Below are 20,899 nucleotides of genomic sequence, written 5' to 3'. Positions count from 1 at the left end.
ACCAATTATTTATGCAGGCAAATTGTAGTAGATAGTGGGAATGGAAAGCTATCTAATTTAAATCTACAGCAAGAAATACTTCATTTTATTCAGATTTATTTTAGTTAATGTCACATCTCTAGTTTAAACTATTAACATAATATTGGCACAGCGGGCACAAAAATTAATTATAAATTGTCTCTTGGGGGGAAAAAAGAGTCCTGCCATAGAAATAAATGTATCTACCTGATGTTATTAGCAATGAATTGTTAATCTCCAGAATAAAGGTGAAACATCCATGCAAGTGTAAACATTTTTGTATAGTATGTTAGTATATAACTACGTCTTCCTCTTGTATTATAATACTGAATTTCAATTTGTTTCTTCCTGTTTGGCATAACTAAGAATCTGCAGTTTAAGGGGATTCAAGATTCACATTTGTTTGTTTTTCATAGTTTCACTATTAAAAGTGTCTACCCTGTTTTAACCACTGGTCCTCCCACCAACTGCCATTCTGGAAGTTGCTGGTTTTGCTCATCACTCAGAATCTCGGCACTGAATTGGCAGTATAAAAGAAGATCACAAACAGATAAAGCAGGATGAATACAATGAATAGAAAAAATAATATATTTTGAGCAATTAAGTGTATCTACATAAATGCATAGAAAAGATACATGGGACACTTTTCGTGACACTTTTCAGGACACTTGTAGTTGATAATGATTATTCTAGACATATGAGGAATATGGCAGAAACGAGGTTACTTCTTGTTATCAACCAAATATGAGTGTTTGTACATTGTCTGAGCCCCTCAAAAACAGAACAGATAATCTATAATTGCTTAGTTATCATATTTCCTTCTTTGATCGAAAAGCATAATATTGGTTTTTAATATTAAAAGCAATACCATAATGCCTTAAATTCTGGATTTATTGAATTTGAAATACCTCCGAATATTCTCCATAACTAAATTATTATTATAATTTGTTGAAAATCATACACTATTTATTTTTGGGGAATGAGGGGAAATCTCTCTCTCTCTCTCTCTCTCTCCATTACACTAGGGCTTTTCATGAGCACCAAGCACAGGGCCGGTGCAAGGATATTTCGCGCCCTAGGCGAAACTTCCATCTTGCGCCCTTCCCCATCCCCAAGCCCCTGCCGTGACGTGCCCCCCCCCTGCAGCAGCTCTCCGCCCGGAGGCTGCCCCGCACCCCAGTTCACCCCTGCTCCGCCTCCACCCCGAGCACACCGTCCCTGCTTCACTTCTCCCGCCTCCCAGGCTTGCGGCACCTAAGCTGATTGGCGCCGCAAGCCTGGGAGGTGGGAGAAATGAAGCAGCCACGGCATGCTCGGGGAGGAGGCGGGGCAGGGGTGAGCCGGGGCGGGGAGTTTCCCTGCATGCCGCCCCCGCCCCCCTTACTTGCTGCAGGCAGCCCTCCCGGCGCTCCCCGTCCCCAGCTCCCTCCGCCTAAATGCTAGCGGCGACAAGGGCGGCCGAAGATCCAGCCACCGCGGTCGCTGCCGAAGAAAATGCCGCCCCCCAAATCCTAGCTCCCTAGGCAACCACCTAGGTCGCCTAAATGGTTGCACCGGCCCTGACCAAGCAGCTAACATTTATTTCTTTAGTACAAAATACTGAAAGCATTTGTTTAAAGTCTTCATTTATGAAAGTACCAGAGGAATGTTTAAAACAGATATATTAAACAAAAGGATAGATAAAATTGTTTGTCATGTATTTTTAATTCTGTTTTAGAAAAACTGCTGCTTTTTATTGTTAGTGCTGCAACACTTAACACCAGACACTGCACACCAAAAATGATTTTGTCCAGATGGGGGCAATATTGCATTAAAAAGTGAGAACTGAGTCTAATCTTTTTGTATTAAAAAATAGTTTTCCCCAAGACTGCTTTAATTGTCTGATATTAAAACAGCTTACTTTATGATAGATATTTTATTCTTCTATATTTATTTATTTATTTTAAATTTAAGGCCTGCAAATATCCCAAGACATTAACATATCAAATGTAAAACCTGAGCTGTTTGCTATGGCTAAGCCAAGTATTTTCACTTGGCTTTGTGTGTTTTTATGGATTTTGAGGTTCAGTGCACTAATGATTTACAAAACTGATAGACTTTTTAAACTTTTTAATCTGATGCAGTTTGGAAACATTTTGTTAATTTCTCTGTTACTGTTGTGTTTCTTAGAAGTAATGTAAGGAATTAAATTGGTAACTGTTTTGTTTAATGGTAGAATGAAGAAGCAACAGGCTGTTCATTTCTTTAAAAAAAAATCCTTAAATTTTATTCAGTCATCTGCAGTTAGTTTATATTTTTAGTAAAAATTCGTTGATTTTTTTTCTTATGGTATATGCATGGTTAATTTTATGTTAATTCACAAAATCTGAACTTGATTAAAAATAGAAAAATGTATTTAGTAGGCCTTTTATTGAATTGATTTCCTTCTCTAATTGAACACATTTTCTGTTCATACTGGATAATCCACATTCCAAGTTTGAATTCTGCTTGAAATGTACAAGCATTCTAAACCAAGCAAAGGTCAATAGCAACAATGTGCTTTTTATTGTAAAAACATTTCAGTTTTCATTTAAGTGCTGTATTTTAGTCTTTTAATTTAACTTTCTCCTTAGAACACCATGTTAATTTATTTCTCCTTTTTTATCACATTCAGAAAATTAGTTTTATTTTCTAGATTTTTATGGACTCTTAGATTTTGTTTGATACTCTAAGTAAGACTGGAGCATTGCTTTGCATATCGTGGGCTTGGTGTCATTGGGAGTTTGGTTGAATAAGATCAGCAGGACTAGGTCTCGTGTTTTATTGAAGGACAGTTGAATTTAATATTTCCTGTTTTAAAGTATATTATTTAGCATAATAAGAAATAACACCCACAAAAATCAAGTGACTTTCTATTATAATCACATATAGGCAAATAATGTTTAAAATATGATCTCAAAAAGATTAGTGCTTATATTGCATTTCAGTAGAAAATCAGCTTCCTGAAGCCCTCTCTCTTTTCTTGGGTGTCAGAAGTTAACTCACAGTAGCCTTGGAGTGCATAGATACAGATTCAGTCTGACTCTTAAACAGGTGCACAGTTCAGAGGAAGAGAACAGGGAGCCTCCAGCCCATCCCTTGAATGTCCTGCATAAAGACCATGGATAAGTCCAGTCCCAGTTTCTACACTCAGGGCAGTTGAGGGACTGCTCCAACTCTGTTACCCAGAAGCAGGTGTCACCCAAAAGGTGCAGTAGCAGGGAGCTCCAGAAGGCTTTCTCCCTGAGGCATGCTTTCCAAGGCTGGATGCCTTCCAGTGCTCCCTCTAAAGGGATACAGGTCTACACTGCCCCTAAATGGCACCACTGAGCTATTCAAAGGCAAGAATGTTTCCCAATTGCAGTGGTATATTATCCTCTTGAGGTGCTGCCGTGAAGAATAGACCTTGTTTCCCAACAGATAAAAATGTGCTTTCCTGTCACTGGCAATACACTCATGGCTCATGAACATTCAGGCACTGCTGTTCTAAATTACTGCCTACTGTCTTGATTGCTGCAAATTTGGCTTGCACATTTGGCCATGTAAGTAGGAAGGCTGGCAACTCTTGGCTTTGTCTTCTTACAGCATGTATAGTATTGTGAAGTGTCTGAATAATGGATCAATTTGGAAAATGACAGGGTTAAGTAACTCTAAGGTTACCTGCTTCAAAGCCAAGAAAAATCATGAGATGTTTCTGAAATGAAATGAAGTATTGCTTTGTTCACTGTCTGATGCTGACTCAGTTTTATCCAGGACAAAAGTGGGAAGCACTAACCTTTTACATATATGAGAGCTTGAGAGTATTTACAGTAAAATCAACAATCAAAGGTCTGACATTTCACCTATTTCTCTAAGCTCCAATATTTGTTTAGTGCACACAATCTTTGGTGCTGAAAGTTAAGCATCTAAATAGAAGTTTTAGCACCTAAATAACTGTGGGTTGACTTTAAAGGTACTGAATGTGCACAGCTCAGCAGGAGCTGTGGGTGCCCAGTACCTCTGGAAATAGTTGCATTTATTAGGCATCTGTTATAAAATTAGATGCAAAACTTTGGTTCCTATGTATAACCGTATGTGAATCATTTACTTTGTGCTGGCATTCTCTAGCCTTCACCTCACCAGGTCAGAACCAATGGGGTGTTTCCTCCCTGAGCTTGATGAAGAGGCAGCCAATGTACAGGGTTGCACTCTCTTTCATCGGCTTTCTGCTGCTGTGACATTCTCACCCTTGCCTCTGCAAAAGAAAGGTGTTACAATGATGCTTCCGAATCTTCTGTTTCGAGATGGAGATCTCAAGCAGATGACAAGCTAGCGTTGCAGCCACTCTTAGGAAAGCACTAAGGGCAAGGCAGACCTGACTTTCCTTCAGGAGAGAACTGCTTCTGTTAAAGATCTTCATAGCTATAGCCTATTGAGCAGTACCAGAGGCAGAAAACACACTGATTCAGCAAGCTGGTAGACTTGTAAAGGAGGTAACCTCTTCTAGGAACTTTCCCTAAAATTTTCCTAACCTCATGAATATTCTCAATAGCAGAGATGCTGGAATAGAACACTGACACTCTTCTTCTGCAGCTTCCAGTGCAGCCACTGCTGCCTCAGTCCCTCTTGCCCAGCAACCCCAAGCACTTAGAGACTCTAGCAGTAACTCCCTGCTCTTCATTTCTTCCTTGTATTGAGCTGCCATCTCCCTGCAAAAACTCAATGAGTCATGGAGAATGAAAAGGCTTTCTCAGAAGGGGAGACTGGCTTCCATAGCAGATGGTAGCTGTGGACAAGCTAACCAAGGTGCCTTTGGCTGCATCTATACTGAGAAAGTTAGGACTTGTGATTTGCCACCAGTACAAAGCTTCCCCAATGGTAGTGCACAGGGCTGTACCAGAGTGTCAAGACTTGTTTGATTGTTTTGTTTTTTTATTGCTACTTTTTATTTTCTGATATTTTCACAAAAGGCAAACATTTAAAACAAGGCAAAACCCAAGTGCAATCTCTCTTACCCTTGTGTGAAGGGAATTAGAAAGTGTATATAGGCTGTTACCAGAGTAGAGGGGTATTTGTTGAAGCAGCTTTTAGCATCCAACTGAATGAGGTTTAGAATTGATGCCCATGAGATGAACAGGGCTTAACTTCCAAAATCCATATTTAATTCCAGTGAATATGGGAGAAAGAGGGCGGTCCCATGCTGCTGCTGTCTTTGGAGACTGTTTTCTTCCATGACAGGATGGTGGAAGGGCAGACTGCTCCAGCAGCTTAGAAGCTTTGCAATGTGCCCATTTCTCCAAATCTCTCTGTACCCATCAAATGCTGCTGCCCTTGCTCCAGTGAACCCACACCTTCTCCACTCTTTTGAAAGGGAACCCCACTACGCAGTTTAGGAGCTGTGTTCCTGGGGAAGCTGTTTGCCAACCAGAGCTCCGTAGCTCTCCTGCACGCCTCCCAATGTCCCTATGGAAAAAAAAATACTGAGAACCCTTCCACAGCCAGCTGCCCTTGTACCCTGCCACCTATTTCCTCAGTGGACCATACAGTCTTCTCTCCTGCAAGGTCTTAAGTAGCCAGAAAGTTCTGCATGCCTCACTTTATGCATGCCATGCTTTAACTTTGTACAGACTGTAAAGCTCCATGGAGGATCTCTCACACCACCACCCTTCCACCGAGAGTTGTGGCAGGCTGGCAAATCTGGCAAAGCTATCTGAGACTTGGACAGTCTGTCACTGCTTCCTTTTGAAGGGCAGCAGCATGATAACCAGCGTGGGAAATTGATTGAACTCCCTCTTCTGGTGAAAACACAAAGCAACCAGACAAGGAAGAAGACAGCAAGTGGAGAAGTACAGGAGTGTACGGTGGCAGCTTTTTGTGAATATATGTAGCACAAGTAGATTTATGTGACAAAGGTTAATTATGCAGCCATTTTCTGGATACATAACCGCATTCCCTGTATAGACCATGGACCTAGTCACTATTGAATTGACCTGCTTTGAACAACCAGTTTAGAAGTGAAAACCTCAATATTCTGTTACCAGTGTTGAATCTAATATCCTTCACCCCATGTTCTGACCTACTTGAATCATGCAAAGGGAACAGAAAGACTGGCCACATCTCCACGCTTGGAGAGCCCTCTCTGTGTGTAAAGATAGTAAGGAAGTGGATCCTGCACCACACTACAGAGGAGATCTAACTTTAATTTTGACCAAACACAGAAAGTAGATCTATAAAGTAAGGTGGCAGTTTGACATAACATTAGAAAGAGACGGTTCTTTCATTTAACACATAATCTCATGCAGTGACTTTATGCATATATATGGAGAAAATAAACCTGTCCATTTACACCTCATATTTTACAAATTTAAACTGATAAGCAAAGTGCACTGGGATCATTCAGTATTGAAGACTCTTAATCAGTGTTATCAAACCACAAAATATTTTTCTAGATTTTAAAGCCCAAAATATAACTCTAAAGTTACCTTTTACCATACAGTGTGCTGTGAAAGTAATAGGACCACATCCTGTTCATCTTATTCACCCAGTAGTCCCACCTATGACTCTGATGGTGGAGGATCTGGCCCATAGTAACAGGTATTACTTTCAAAAGCATGTGAGTGACTTGGATGCCTAAAATTCCATTGAATGTCAATGGACTTGGGTGTTTTTGAAATTATTTCCAAGGTCCCTAAATTATATTAAATATTAGCATGGAACCTAACCTATGTAGTAAATGGAGAGTGCAGATTAGTGCTTAGCAACTGAACCCTAGGACCTTCCAAACTTCCACTGAATAACTGAAAGGTTTCATATAAGAGAGAGGAATATCTATTAGTTCCTTTCTGCATTTATTTCTAACACAATCACAAGATTATGGAATAAGCCACATGCTGTGCCACTTTTGGCCTTTGCTCTTTTATGTTCAAAGTAATTTTAAATTGTGAGATCAGGCTTTTTGCCTGTGAAAAAAGAAGTGAAATGTAGTTAGTGATTTTTTTGAAGGTTACTGCTAGAACAGATGTAAAAGGCAGCCTACCTTTTGTTTGACCTTATTAGCTAACATTACATTGCTGATACATAGCAATTCAGTCTGTCAGTAAAGCACCTGAAAGGTTATCTGCTTTTTCTCATACTTTGCATTGTCCAGCTTTAGTTAATAATGTTTACAGTATTTTGCAATGTGTGAGGGAAGGAAGATTATAAAGTACATGCATGTGGACCTAGAACCAGCATGGGAGCTCTAAAAATCAAATCATGCAGTTCTATACAAGTAAGACACTTTTTGCCTTTACTCCCACAAAATATTTTATTTTGTGCTTTTTTTTTACTGTGCACCTTTTATATGAGATTCTAGGTATATTTCCATATTTGCTTCTAAAAAGAAAAATTGAAGAACTAGACAAAAATTATTAATAAAAATTATTAAAAGGGGGAAAATAAGTGGGGGAATATGGAATCAGTGACCATTAGCTACCATTGCACACCAGATGGGTTCACCCACAAAGAAGGTCAGGCAGGATTTTTGTTACTTGCCCTCCCTCAGGTGTAAGCCAAATAAAGTTTATTTTCGGGTGAGGACTTCAGGACTTGGAAGCAAAGATGTCAGTACGTATGAGCTAAATCGATGCTTCACTCACACTGATCATGCTCAGCATGTGATCAGTGACACTTTTTTAGCTGAACTGTCCATTGCAGACACATGGTAGAGGTGAGTTTGCAATGACCTTGTGCAACCTCAGCCACATTCTCCCTGGGCAGATGTCAACCAGGTATGAACAATCCTGTTTATAAAGTGCTAAAACCACAAGGAAGGGAAAATGGGAAAGTGATGCCTGTAATTCTGTTGGTTGGCTGTTCTTTCATGGTTAGTCAATTCTGGGGAAAAAATGTAGAAAATATATCTTCATGTTGCAGAAAATGTGAAGTGAACAAGGTACATAGATAATGGAAATATACTGTGTATATTTTTCTTCAGTGAAGAATCACAATTTTTAGGGACTTGTAGTATGCAATATATGTAGTGTTCCACATTTTCAGTTTTTAGTGATTTTTTTTTTACTGGTAAATTACTGGTTGTTTTGTTTGTTTTTATTAAAGGGGTTCAGCTTTTACTGATTTACACCTGTTTATCAATCCACTCAGTATTGTTTGGGGTATTTATTTTTTTAAAACACTATAGCTTTACGTGATTGTTGTGTCCTGCAGCTCTGAAACTGAAGCAGTTCCACAGTGGAAAACACAAAATTCACACACAGTGGAGGTCAGAAAATCAAACGTTAATATCACAAGGAGATACTGCCTGCCTATTTCTTTGCGTCCGTTTAGTAGTGGGAGCACTGAACTTAAACAATCAATCTTCCACAGATAAAGATATGTAGGGCCCCCTATCCACCTGGTTACCTCCTTTAGGGCCACTCTCCTTACTGGTTTGGATGGGCAGGACTGGGTTCTTCTGGATCCCCACACAGCCAGTTCTGCCCTTTCTGTAGCTGGTTCCAGACTACCTCCAAAATTGCTTCTGTCCCTTCCAGGACTCCCAGGATAGGGCATCTCACTCCTTATTGGTCAGGCTAGCTCTTCTTCCCGGGCGTTCCCTTGTCGATCATTTGACTCTGCCCCCTCCTCTAAGCAGGCATGCCTGCAATCCTTCCCCAAACCCACAGGGGCCTCTGTTCTACATAGTGTCTCTCCTCTCTCTCTTCGGATTGCCTAGCAGACTCAGTCTACCCTTGGCTCCCCCTCCCTACCATGGACAGTAAGCCTCTGCCTGAACTACAAGCACACAGAGCCCCAGGAACCTAGGTAAGCTCCTTGCGGGTTACAGATAGATACGGTAAAAAGCATGGGGCAAAAATACAAATCTATGCCTGAATACCAACAAGAAAATCGGTGCTTAGAAATTTTCAAGAAAAGTAAAGATGGGAATGAAGAGGCTGCATTGCACTGCAAGTACTGCAGCACTGCAGTCAGCACTCACGCTGATAAAATAAAGGAGCATGTCAAAAGCAAGCAACACAAGAAGGTTAGAGAAGAAAGTGAGCTTCAGGATAAACAGTCAGTATCAGGAGCTTTCAGCAGGGCTTTAATAAAAGAGAGGACACAAGCATGATTGTGTCAATGAATTTGTGAGTGCTCTTTGTTTCACTGGACAGCTGCTGTTAATTGCAGAGGAGCCTATTGGTGACTGTGCGACTATACTGTCCAGCAGCAAAAACCCTTCCTAATGCAGACAACCTCACTCAGAAGTATCTGAAAGAAAATTACAGTGCTGTAGTATCTAAACTGATGGAACGAATTGATGGAAATGTGGTGTCTAGTCTGATTTTTAACTGACGTGTTTGAGATGTACCAACCAATTTGGGAAAATCTGGCCATAACACAGATTCTGCTTCCTACATGGCTAAATTTGCACAGGAGATTGCAGTCAAAAACTGGAGCTACTGAACCAACTAGAGGCAGAGCTCTTCTTGACCTGCTGCTCACAAACGGAGAAGAGTTAGTAGGGGAAGCAAAAGTGGATGGGAACCTGGGAGGCAGTGACCATGAGATGGTCGAGTTCAGGATCCTGACACAAGGAAGAAAGGAGAGCAGCAGAATACAGACACTGGACTTCAGAAAAGCAGACTTTGACTCCCTCAGGGGAACTGATGGGCAGGATCCCCTGGGAAAATAACATGAGGGGGAAAAGAATTCCAGGAGAACTGGCTGTATTTTAAAGAATCCTTATTGAGGTTGCAGGAAAAAAAATCCCGATGTGTAGAAAGAATAGTAAATATGGCAGGCGACCAGCTTGGCTTAACAGTGAAATCCTTGCTGATCTTAAATGCAAAAAAGAAGCTGGAAGATTGGACAAATGACCAGGGAGGAGTATAAAAATATTGCTCAGGCATGCAGGAGTGAAATCAGGAAGGCCAAATCACACTTGGAGTTGCAGCTAGCGAGAGATGTTAAGTAATAAGAAGGGTTTCTTCAGGTAGGTTAGCAACAAGAAGAAAGTCAAGGAAAGTGTGGGCCCCTTACTGAATGAGGGGAGGCAACCTAGTGACAGAGGATATGGAAAAAGCTAATGTACTCAATGATTTTTTTGCCTCTGTCTTCACAAACAAGATCAGCTTCCAAACTGCTGCACGGGCAGCACAGTATGGGGAGATGACGACCAGCCCTCTGTGGAGAAAGAAGTGGTTCGGGACTATTTAGAAAAACTGGACGAGCACAAGTCCATGGGGCCGGATGTGCTACATCCGAGGGTGCCAAAGGAGTTGGCGGATGTGATTGCAGAGCCATTGGCCATTATCTTTGAAAACTCATGGTGAATGGGGGAGGTCCTGGATGATTGGAAAAAGGCTAATGTAGTGCCCATCTTTAAAAAAGGGAAGAAGGAGGATCCGGGGAACTACAGGCCAGTCAGCCTCACCTCAGTCCCTGGAAAAATCATGGAGCAGGTCCTCAAGGAATCAATTCTGAAGCACTTAGAGGAGAGGAAAGTGATCAGGAACAGTCAGCATGGATTCACCAAGGGCAAGTCATGCCTGACTAACCTAATTGCCTTCTATGAGGAGATAACTGGGTCTGGGATGAGGGGAAAGCAGTGGATGTGTTATTCCTTGACTTTAGCAAAGCTTTTGATATGGTCTCCCACAGTATTCTTGCCAGCAAGTTAAAGAAGTATGGGCTGGATGAATGGACTATAAGGTGGATAGAAAGCTGGCTAGATCGTCAGGCTCAACGCATAGTGATCAACGGCTCCATGTTTAGTTGGCAGCTGGTTTCAAGCGGAGTGCCCCAAGGGTCGGTCCTGGGGCTGGTTTAGTTTAGTACCTTCATTAATGATCTGGAGGATGGCGTGGACTGCACTCTCAGCAAGTTTGCAGATGACACTAAACTGGGAGGAGTGGTAGATACGCTGGAGGGTAGGGATAGGATACAGAGGGCCTAGACAAATTAGAGGACTGGGCCAAAAGAAACCTGATGAGGTTCAACAAGGACAAGTGCAGAGTCCTGCACTTAGGACGGAAGAATCCCATTCACTGTTACAGACTAGGGACCGAATGGCTAGGAAGCAGTTCTGCAGAAAAGGACCTAGGGGTTACAGTGGACGAGAAGCTGGATATGAGTCAACAGTGTGCCCTTTGTTGCCAAGAAGGCTAACAGCATTTTGGGCTGTGTAAGTAAGAGCATTGCCAGCAGATCGAGGGACGTGATCATTCCCCTCTATTTGGCATTGGTGAGGCCTCATCTGGAGTACTGTGTCCAGTTTTGGGCCCCACACTACAAGAAAGATGTGGAAAAATTGGCAAGAGTCTAGCGGAGGGCAACAGAAATGATTAGAGAGCTGGAGCACATGACTTATGAGGAGAGGCTGAGGGAACTGGGATTGTTTAGTCTGCAGAAGAGAAGAATGAGGGGGGATTTGATAGCTGCTTTCAACTACCTGAAAGGGGGTTCCAAAGAGGATGGATCTAGACTGTTCTCAGTGGTACCTGATGACAGAACAAGGAGTAATGGTCTCAAGTTGCAGTGGGGAGGTTTAGGTTGGATATTAGGAAAAACTTTTTCACTAGGAGGGTGGTGAAGCACTGGAATGGATTACCTAGGGAATCTCCTTCCTTGGAGATTTTTAAGGTCAGGCTTGACAAAGCCTTGGCTGGGATGATTTAGTTGGGAATTGGTCCTGCTTTGAGCAGGGGGTTGGACTAGATGACCTTCTGAGGTCCCTTCCAACCCTGATATTCTATGATTCTACTACATATTACCAGTCCTGCTCACCTGATTAATGTCGCACTGTTAGCATCTACTGCTACAGAAGAAATGAAAGACGTGAAATCTTGCATCGTTTCATTCAGGGCTGTTTTCAAGCATGCGAACAAGTTGAAGGCTTTGTTTTACACGGTGCGAGATGAGTGCAGAGTGTTGATTACCTACCCCTGTTGTGCCACATCAGTAAATGAGCTTGTACTTTGCTGACTGTCATAAATATAATGCATAGACTGTGGTAATGCCTCTCCTATATCATCCTAAATTGGTTGGTTCTAAAGCAGAAACTTTGAAGAGCCTGGCAAATAACCAAAATGATCACCAGATTTTGTGCACCAAGGTAATGTTTACTGTTAAAAACTTGGGATCACTGTGTGACACACAGAAAACACTGGAGTTTTCTCTGACTACTTCCAACACATTTGCCAATACAGACATTTACTGGATCTTGACAACCAAAATCTCAGCTGAATTGAGCACGAAAGCTGCAGGAGAAACATATGGAAAGAAAACCCAGCTGTTTCAGGAAATCCTTCTGACACCAGAACATGAGAGAACCAAAAAAGCATTCAAAACCTTCAACACAATGCTCAGCGAGAAATGGGAGATGACTGTGGCCTGTAATCTGAACCCTGAAGTGTTTGGTACTGAAGATTTTTTTTTTGGAATGTCATCCAGGTGTTGCACCCCTTCCTCAAGGTGAATTTTGCAGCAGACTATGACCGTTATGACAGACCGTTTCAATCATTTGCCACTAAAGATGAAATTTCAAATCTGAAAGGGAAATTTCCTACTTACATGAACTCGCGTAACCCTGAAAATGCAAAACTGGGATGTGCTGGCTTTGTGGAACAGTCCTCAAGACACACTTCAGCAAAATGGCATGGTGAGCTTTGAGTGTATCCACTGGATCTAGTGATGCATATTTCAAAATTGGACTACCTCCAAGGCCGCAAAAGGCTCAACATGAGTGAGGATATTTTGAAGAAAATTATGTGAGCATACGCAAACCAGGATTTCTGGAAAAACTACTAGCTCTGAGAGAGACAATGCATACCTTTGTACATTTTAAAAAAAAGTTTCAATTATACTATTGGAAAATGTGCATATTACAAAAGCTTTTTGGTTTTCTTTTTTCCCCCACGATTTTATTTTTAACCCCATTTCATCCTGGTTTTAATGTTTGGAAAATAAACACTGAAAAATTCCCCCCCCCTTTTTTTCCAAATAAAAACTGAAAATTAAGAACACTAAATGTATGGTGTGTTGTTACATTTGTTACTGTGCATCGAACTATTCTTAAAAATAAATTGATCAAGAAGTCCTCTAGGCTCAATATGATAGGCACAGTTGTTCATCTAGTGCAGTGGTGCGCAACCTGCGGGCCACGTACAGCTCATCAGGGTAAGCTGATTGCGGGCCACGACACATTTTGCAGTCATTGACCATCCGCAGGCACGGTACCCCGCAGCTCCCAGTGGCCGTGGTTCGCTGTTCCCAGGCAGCCTGCAATCAGCTCACCCTGGTGGGCCGCATGCGGCCCACAGGTTTCCCACCACTGGTCTAGTGTGTTTATGCAATTGCCACATTTAGTAACAGTAAATACTCTGCGGTCATACACACAATCGCAGTAGTTGCACATATTTAGTGGGCATTCGTGTGTCTGTCTGAAAATATAGCTTTTAAAGTCTCCGGTCAGTGTGCTCTATCGCAACTGAATGTGCTGATTTTTTTCCTGGGTATCAGGAAAAAAGAGGATGATACTCCTTTAAGGATCCTTCCTGCATTTGGGGTCTAAGGGAGGGGAAACAGGGACACACCTGAGTGGAGGCCAGGAGGGGGGAACAGGAAATGGCCAAACCAGGTGGGGGCATTGACCCACCATTCATACATTCCAGAGGGATCTCTCTCTCAGATCAGCAGCACCTACCCTCAACCCAGAACAGGACTGAGTTTTATGATATGCTGTGGCTGGCACTAGTTGCCTTTTTTCTTTTGGGGCTGGGAAGAAATGTTTCCCTCACCTCCAGGTTGGCCACGGCAGGCTGGGGTTTTTTCATCTTCCTCACAGCAGGTCATGGACCTGGTGCTTAGGTTGAGATGTCACAACTTAGTAGGTGGCAGGTGTGGCAGATCTTGGTGCAGGTACTAGTTACTGAGGAAATACAGTTCCCTGGTAAATGGGTTGGAAGTGGATTTATGGGGAGGCATGCTCTAAGGGAGCTGGAAAAAGAAGGGTTGGGGCATCTAACATCTTGTACAGCAGGCAGACAGCCCTGTGCCTTTTCCAGCTGCCCTTAACCCTCATACAAGGGGAGGCTGCTGGTGTCCCTGCAACAGGCTGTCTGACATCTGGTCAGGCCATCAGCCCTCCCAAGTAGGTGTGAGCAATTAAGGAAATAACTGTGACGTACACTGCACGAGTTGGCTTTCCAGAACCCAAGAGCCTACTCAAATGGTAGTGCCTGGTCTGTAACTTTTATTCCTGTGTAGCATCTACTTGGTTATTTTCCATTACTCAGTTCTGCAGTAACCCAGCCTTCTTTATTAATATTGTTTGGTGATTGTAATTATAATTGGTTTAAGAAAACCAGTAAAACTCTATGATGACAGTAATGTTAAAAAAAAATTTTTTTTAAAACCTTAAGATTTTGGCTATTTTAATTGTGGTGTATTTAAATCCTAATTGCCTTTATTGAAACCTGTTAATCTATGGAAATTATGGAATGCCTCTGGAATTGTAATTATACTGAGTCGGCAGCCTTTACTTAGCAACATTACAGCTTTATATACCACAAACAGGAGGATAATTAATCCTAATACATTAAAACTTGAACACATAAGGATAAGTACTTGAATGCTTTCGTCTTTCAAAGCAAGAATTTTATTCCTTTGTGAAAGATTTGTAACTGGTCAAACATCTGTTATCATATAAGATCTAATAGGCGGTAAAAATATAAGAATAAATTACCAAAAAATGCAGAACATCTATGTGACTAGAGAGGAAATAATTTCTGCTCAGGCTCTAAAATTGTTACAAGGTTGAATGTATGAGACAATGCAAAGTTCAGATAGTTAGTAGGCAGGTTTTTAAGAAGAACACAGTGTTGGCCTAACTGCTCACATTGAAATCAGTGGTAAAACTTTCATTGACTTCAGTGTAAGCAAAATTAGGCCAATGTTCAGCGTCTTTGAAAATCCCAAGTACTATGAAAATTTGAATTTCACAAAATTAAATTTTTAGTGTCTGTCCTCTGAATTTGGGATTGGTTCACACTCTCAGGGTCCAGTACTATCTAGAATGCAACCCTAAAGAACATGGCACCTTTTTACTGAGAACAATATTAATAATTACATCAAACACTTTCTCCATCTGCCAACACTTTTATATATATGCTGTCTAGTTTGCTACTGTTTAGAAATGAGCCTGAACCATAAATATAAGATCCAGCTTCAGCAATGTTGTGGGTTTTACTGCTCTTGGGTTTTGGTTTGAGCTCATATGTAATTACCATTTTGTGAAATAATGGTAAAATTGCTTGTCTTTGTGTTGTGGGAATGGCTTCTCTTCTACAACTTTAATTCTTCAATAAAATAAACGTTTTATATTTAAAAATATATTTCACATTTTAATTGTGTATAATCTAGAAAATATCATGTCTTTACACACACACACACGCACACACACACTAATTTAATGATTAACTATGTGAGAATTTCCTAAATAACATGAGCCTACATTCTCATAGCTAAATCTTCCAAACAGGAGTTTTATTTCTAATGCTCAGATCCTACAAGTGGCTGCGTATGGGTGGACCTTTGCATCCAGGCAAAGCAACATTGACTTCAGTGGGGTCCTGCATGGACACAGAGGTTTGCCCACACAGAGCATGGATTTACAGTCTGATTTATGCATTTAGACTGTAAACTCGTTGGGGTACGGCAAGTGGAGAATTAGTAGGATTATGACATTTTAATCTTTTTTTTTTAAATGAGCAATTGATTTTTAGTCAGACTATGGAAAATCTTGTGCCTCTTATTTTTTGTTAAAACCTATTTAACCTCATCTTTGTATATATCTGTACAGTACCTGATTGGTCTTTGGGCATTATTGTAATATAACATTAAGTAGTAATTATGACTGTTCAGTTTTAACCCATTGTATTAAAGTTAAATTATAATTCATTTATTAATTGGAGATATAAAATATTCATTGGCTTAGCCACAAGGCACTTTACGACACAAGATTTAGCCATCTGTCCCTAGTTATCTCAAAAGTCAGGGTCTCAAAATAGTCCCATGTGAGCTAGAGAATTGGGCTATTTATGTTCTGACTCAGTGTTTTAAGGTGACTTATAAAGAAAAAATAACTGGGGTACTTGCTCATTTGATACATAAAGACAAACTGCAAGTAAGTTTGGTTATATAATTCTACTTGTTTCTTAAAAACCTCCTATGCAAGTGGAGAACTTGTGGGATTATGATATTTTAATCTTAAATTTCTTTTTTAAAATAAGCAATTGATTTGTAGTCAGACTATTACAAATCTCATACCTCTTATTTTTCATTAAAACCTATTTAACTTGAACACCTCACAAACTCTTGGAAAGAGAGAGCTTTGTTAATGATTCAGCACTCCCATTTTTTTCAATGAACAACTGAGCTCTTGCTTTGTTTCTGGGGCCCTTCATGGGGGACCATTAGCTGAAACAGTGAAAATAAGGTCAGAGATATTTCTAGGGTTAAAAAACAAGCAGAAAACAAACTTAAACCCATACATCATAAAGAATCAAAGGGAACGCACCATTTTTTCCTTTGATAAAGGAATATAGGAATATAGTTACAATATTTTATAGGAATATAGGAATATAGTTATAATATTTTATAACTATTAAAGTTATAAAATAACTTTAATAGTTATTTTCCCCTACAAATGGCGAAACTTAACTTTGTCTTCTGTAGGACCAGAACTGTTGCCTTGTAGAATGCAAACCAAAACACACAATCTGTCATATGTTATGAATTTCAATATAGATCTTAATAGTAGGATTATGATTGGTACTAACTCATACTGTAATTATTTCACTATAACCGAACCACAAGATTTGAGACCCTGGCAGATATCTACTTGCTTTCCATATTTGATAATATCAATCTCAATGGATATGTAATGTCTTTCCCACACAGTACTTGTTTATTCCCTTCTGATATGCTGGTGTGAACTCTTTGGTCATTTGAGTGATTTGAAATAGGCCTTATCTGGTATCTCTAGTATCATCTTTCTACACATTATTTTTATTACAACTTTTTGTATAGTCACAAAAGAATGGAACAGATTTCAGTCAAATAATGTATGTATTAAGTTATTACAAAGTAAGTTATTTACATTATTAATATTAAAATAAATATCCTCCCTTACAGCAACTTTCGTAGAACTAAAATATCAAAGCAGAAACTTTAATTTATGTCAGTGGCTACTAGTACAAATGTATTTAACTTGATTTATAGTTATAGAGTCTATGTGGTTACAGCTAGCCACAAGCCCCCTGGAGGTGCAGCATAAGTCCGCAGGAGTTCTTTGGCCAGGATATCAGCTACACCAGTGGTCCCCAACATGGTGCCCATGGGCGCCATGGCGCCCGCTGGGGCATTTATGTGCACCCATGTACTGGCTGGCGGACAAGCATCCACTGAAATGCTGCCCAAAAAGCGGCATCATCAAGAGGCATCGCCGCTGAAATGATGCTGATTTTCGGCGGCATTTCAGTGGCGACGCCTCTTGATGTTACCGCTTCTCGACGGCATTTTGGCAGATGCTTGTCCACTGGCCATGGTCCTCGGTGGCTCGTCGTCCAGTGCCCGCCACCCGGAAAAGATTGGGGACCTCTGAGCTATACCATATCCCTGAACAACATTATATAAGCCAACAGCGCACTCATCTGTCGGCATAGTTGCATCTAGTGGTTTTGCCAGCAAAACATTGTCAGCTAGGGGGTGTAATTTTTTTCATGCTCCTAGCCAACATAGCTATGCCAGCAAAACTTTGTAGTATAGACTAACCTGAAGTGAATGTGTCTCAAAAATGTTGCTTGAATATCTTACCAAAAACCCAAGAGAGACCTATATGCATGCCTATAAAGAAGCACATGTTGCTTGAGAGCTAAGGGATTAATAGAATTTGTTTATAATGTAGTAACTCAGGATGAAATCCTCGCCTCATTGAAATCAATGGAAATGTTGCCATTAACTTGAATGGGGCCAGGTTTTCACCCTCAGAGTGTACATTAATGACTCTTAATAAGTACATTTGCCACCTAAAAGATTCATATTTAATTCTGGCAAATACTTAGTTGATTCTAATTTAATTTAATATGTTCAAATGTTTGTTTTTTCTTTTGTTTGGTGGTATCAGGACTGTATCTATTTCGTGATCACAAAATCAAGGATGTTGGCAAGGGGATGAATTCTAAGGCAAATGTCTTGTGCTCCAGAAGCCCTGCGTCCATTTAAAAACAAGTTTTTAATAGTTATGGTTGCAAAGAGTTCACATTTTTGAGTTTATAAGTGTCCATCCTGAGCCTTCATAGCTCCTGAAAGAATGAATGATAGATGATAACTGCCCCAGTCACCTCACCTGGTAACCCTTGGCCTCCAGTATTGTGTAGCCATGGAGTGTGACATTTTTCTGAGATACAACAAAATTATGCATTTATTGCAGTGGACAGGCATCCAATATTTTGTTTTATCTCCCTGTCCTGCTGAGACCTGCCTGCGAGTGGCCTCTTCTGTAACTTACTCCACAGAGGATAATTAATTAATTATATTACAGTGCGTTCTCCCTTCACTTGTTCTATAGAACCAGGGAAAGGGTCATGGAGCCAGGAATGCAGGCTAGGCAGCCTAGAGGATAAAGCAGCAGCCAATGAATGGGGAACTGAAAAGACGAATCACTGAGCCTACTATAATTTCCCCTCTCCCCAAGCATGTGGAGAACACAGCCCAAAAAAACCACCTAGCATCAAAAATAATAATTGCTGAAAATAATCACTGACAAATATTTCATGACTGAGTATTTTCAACTGTGAGCCATAATCATGTATGTTTGGGGTGGAATGGAATTGGAATGAAGGTTATTCTGTTTCATGGAGATAAGATCAATTGACAATGCTGCAGATTTTAAAGGGGCTTGCGATAGAGTCTGGACCCATTGTGCTGTGGAATATACAGGGCTCTGACTAACATAGAAGGAGATGCTATCGACACTTAACAAGTGTATAACACTTGAAGCCCACTGGGTGAATGTTGGTTGAAACTAAAGATGTTCCTCTTTGGTTGTATAATAATAAAATGAGCTTACATATTGCTCTTTATACCAAGGTACCTCACAGCATTGCACAGATAATGTAAATTAAAGTATTTGAGTTTTAAAACAGAAAAGAGGGAAAAAAGCAAAATAGGACAAAAGTATTTTGTTTAATTGACTCCACTATGAACTGCTGGGGAAAGAGAATTCAGTAACTTTACACACACTAGCTAAAAGCTCTAAAATCCATATTGTTTGAAATAGTAATTGTTGCATAGGAGCAGTGAGAAGACCTATATCAGCAGATATCCAACTGTGGCTCATTACATGGGAAATGAGGAGATAATTTAAGTGCTAAGGGTCAAGACCATACAAAGTCTTACATTGATTGTGAGAGAGCACCCATTACATGGGGGGTGATTGGGGGTGATAAGCCTTGCTGCTGAATTTTAAGGTTTGCTGAAACTGAGGCAGTGCCATATCAGAAAGTTGTACTGGCACAATATTGCAAATGTGTAATCTGGCTGTCACAAGGACACAGAGTACCACTTAGAAATCAGCAAGAATTAAGCTGTAGTCCTAAAATGGTAAATGGTTGATTCATATGTGGAATAAATGTATTTCTCAAAGGGCAGCACAAGTTTTATTGCCCCAGTAAAACTGTTCCTATTAAGTGCTTAAAAAAGAAAAAAAAACCTCCAGTGTTTTCTGTCTTTGATGCAGAAAGATGTATTAAATGCTCTCTTCTGGTTGGTTCACCTCAAAATGCAGATAATGTGTTTCTTAAAGTCCTATTGGACAAATTTGTCCTAAAGGGACATGAGTGTTCAGAGCAGTGGCATTCAACCTTTAACAGAGAAATTGAGTTTAAACAAGAAATAGATTTTGACAATTAGATGCAAATGGCCATAGTTTAATGGACTATGTCTAATGTTTATGTTTATACTCTATTAAGTTTTGGGGCTGGCCTCCCTGAAAAGCCCTAGCTTCTTTTCAGTGAGATACAAGTAGATGTTTCTTCATCTGAAAACTTCCTCATGTCGGTTGTCACAAATCCACAGGATCGGTGCTACACTCTAGCTTTTAAACAGTCTCTTGGAGGAATCCCTTCAGTAATAGAGACTGCAAAGGGTCTCATTTTTCCTTCAGGGTAGGCCATGCAGCCTCACCTCCAAGACTGAGTCTCTAGGCACAAACACTTCTGCTTCACACTGTGAGCTCCTGGTCAGAGACATTTACATTCTTCAGGGACCAATGTACCTCATCAAGTATTTGCAGTGACACCAGGCAACATTTCTAAAGCAATAGGATTTTGTAGTCAATTGGAACACAGCATCAGAATTCCTTAGGTTAGCACAGAGAAATAAACATTAAGACATAGTCCATTCTGCCAAGCCAGAGCAATCCACTAGCCAAGCTGTAATGGATTCTATTTCAGGTTGTGTTCTTCTCTGACCTCTTTGTCAGTCCCAGGTGAGAGCAGCTAGCCTCTTCCAGAAGCCCCCTCTTTATACCTTGCTTGTCACCTCTCAGTCCTTTTGTTCGAGCTGGTCTCAATTCAGCTACCCTGCTGAGAGGTGAAGGGAAAACCTCCTTCTTCTTGGTCATTGATTGTAGGTGGGCATGATCTGGTCATTGGGGCTTCCCATTGTCTCTTTCAGATTCTGCATTGATATGGGTTGGTTTCAGCAGGTTCCAGACAGTTCCTTAACAACCCATTCATTGCATTCCAGACAGCAAAGCAACACACACTCTCCAACTGTCTCTTGTGATGCCCTGAGAGCCCTTCTCTACCACCACCCCACTGGATAGCATTGCAAAGTACAG

General features: G+C 40.6%; 1 protein-coding gene across 2 annotated transcripts in view; it reads left to right on the top strand.

Moving 5' to 3' along the window:
• The window catches only part of PEPD (peptidase D), a 227,212-nt gene that overhangs the window by 158,275 nt on the left and 48,038 nt on the right, over window positions 1–20,899 (top strand). The window lies entirely within an intron of this gene.

Source organism: Mauremys mutica, chromosome 14 (assembly GCF_020497125.1).
Source record: "Mauremys mutica isolate MM-2020 ecotype Southern chromosome 14, ASM2049712v1, whole genome shotgun sequence".
Classification (NCBI taxonomy): domain Eukaryota; kingdom Metazoa; phylum Chordata; order Testudines; family Geoemydidae; genus Mauremys; species Mauremys mutica.
Note: the sequence above shows the minus strand (reverse complement) of the source record. Positions and strands in the feature narration are given on the sequence as shown.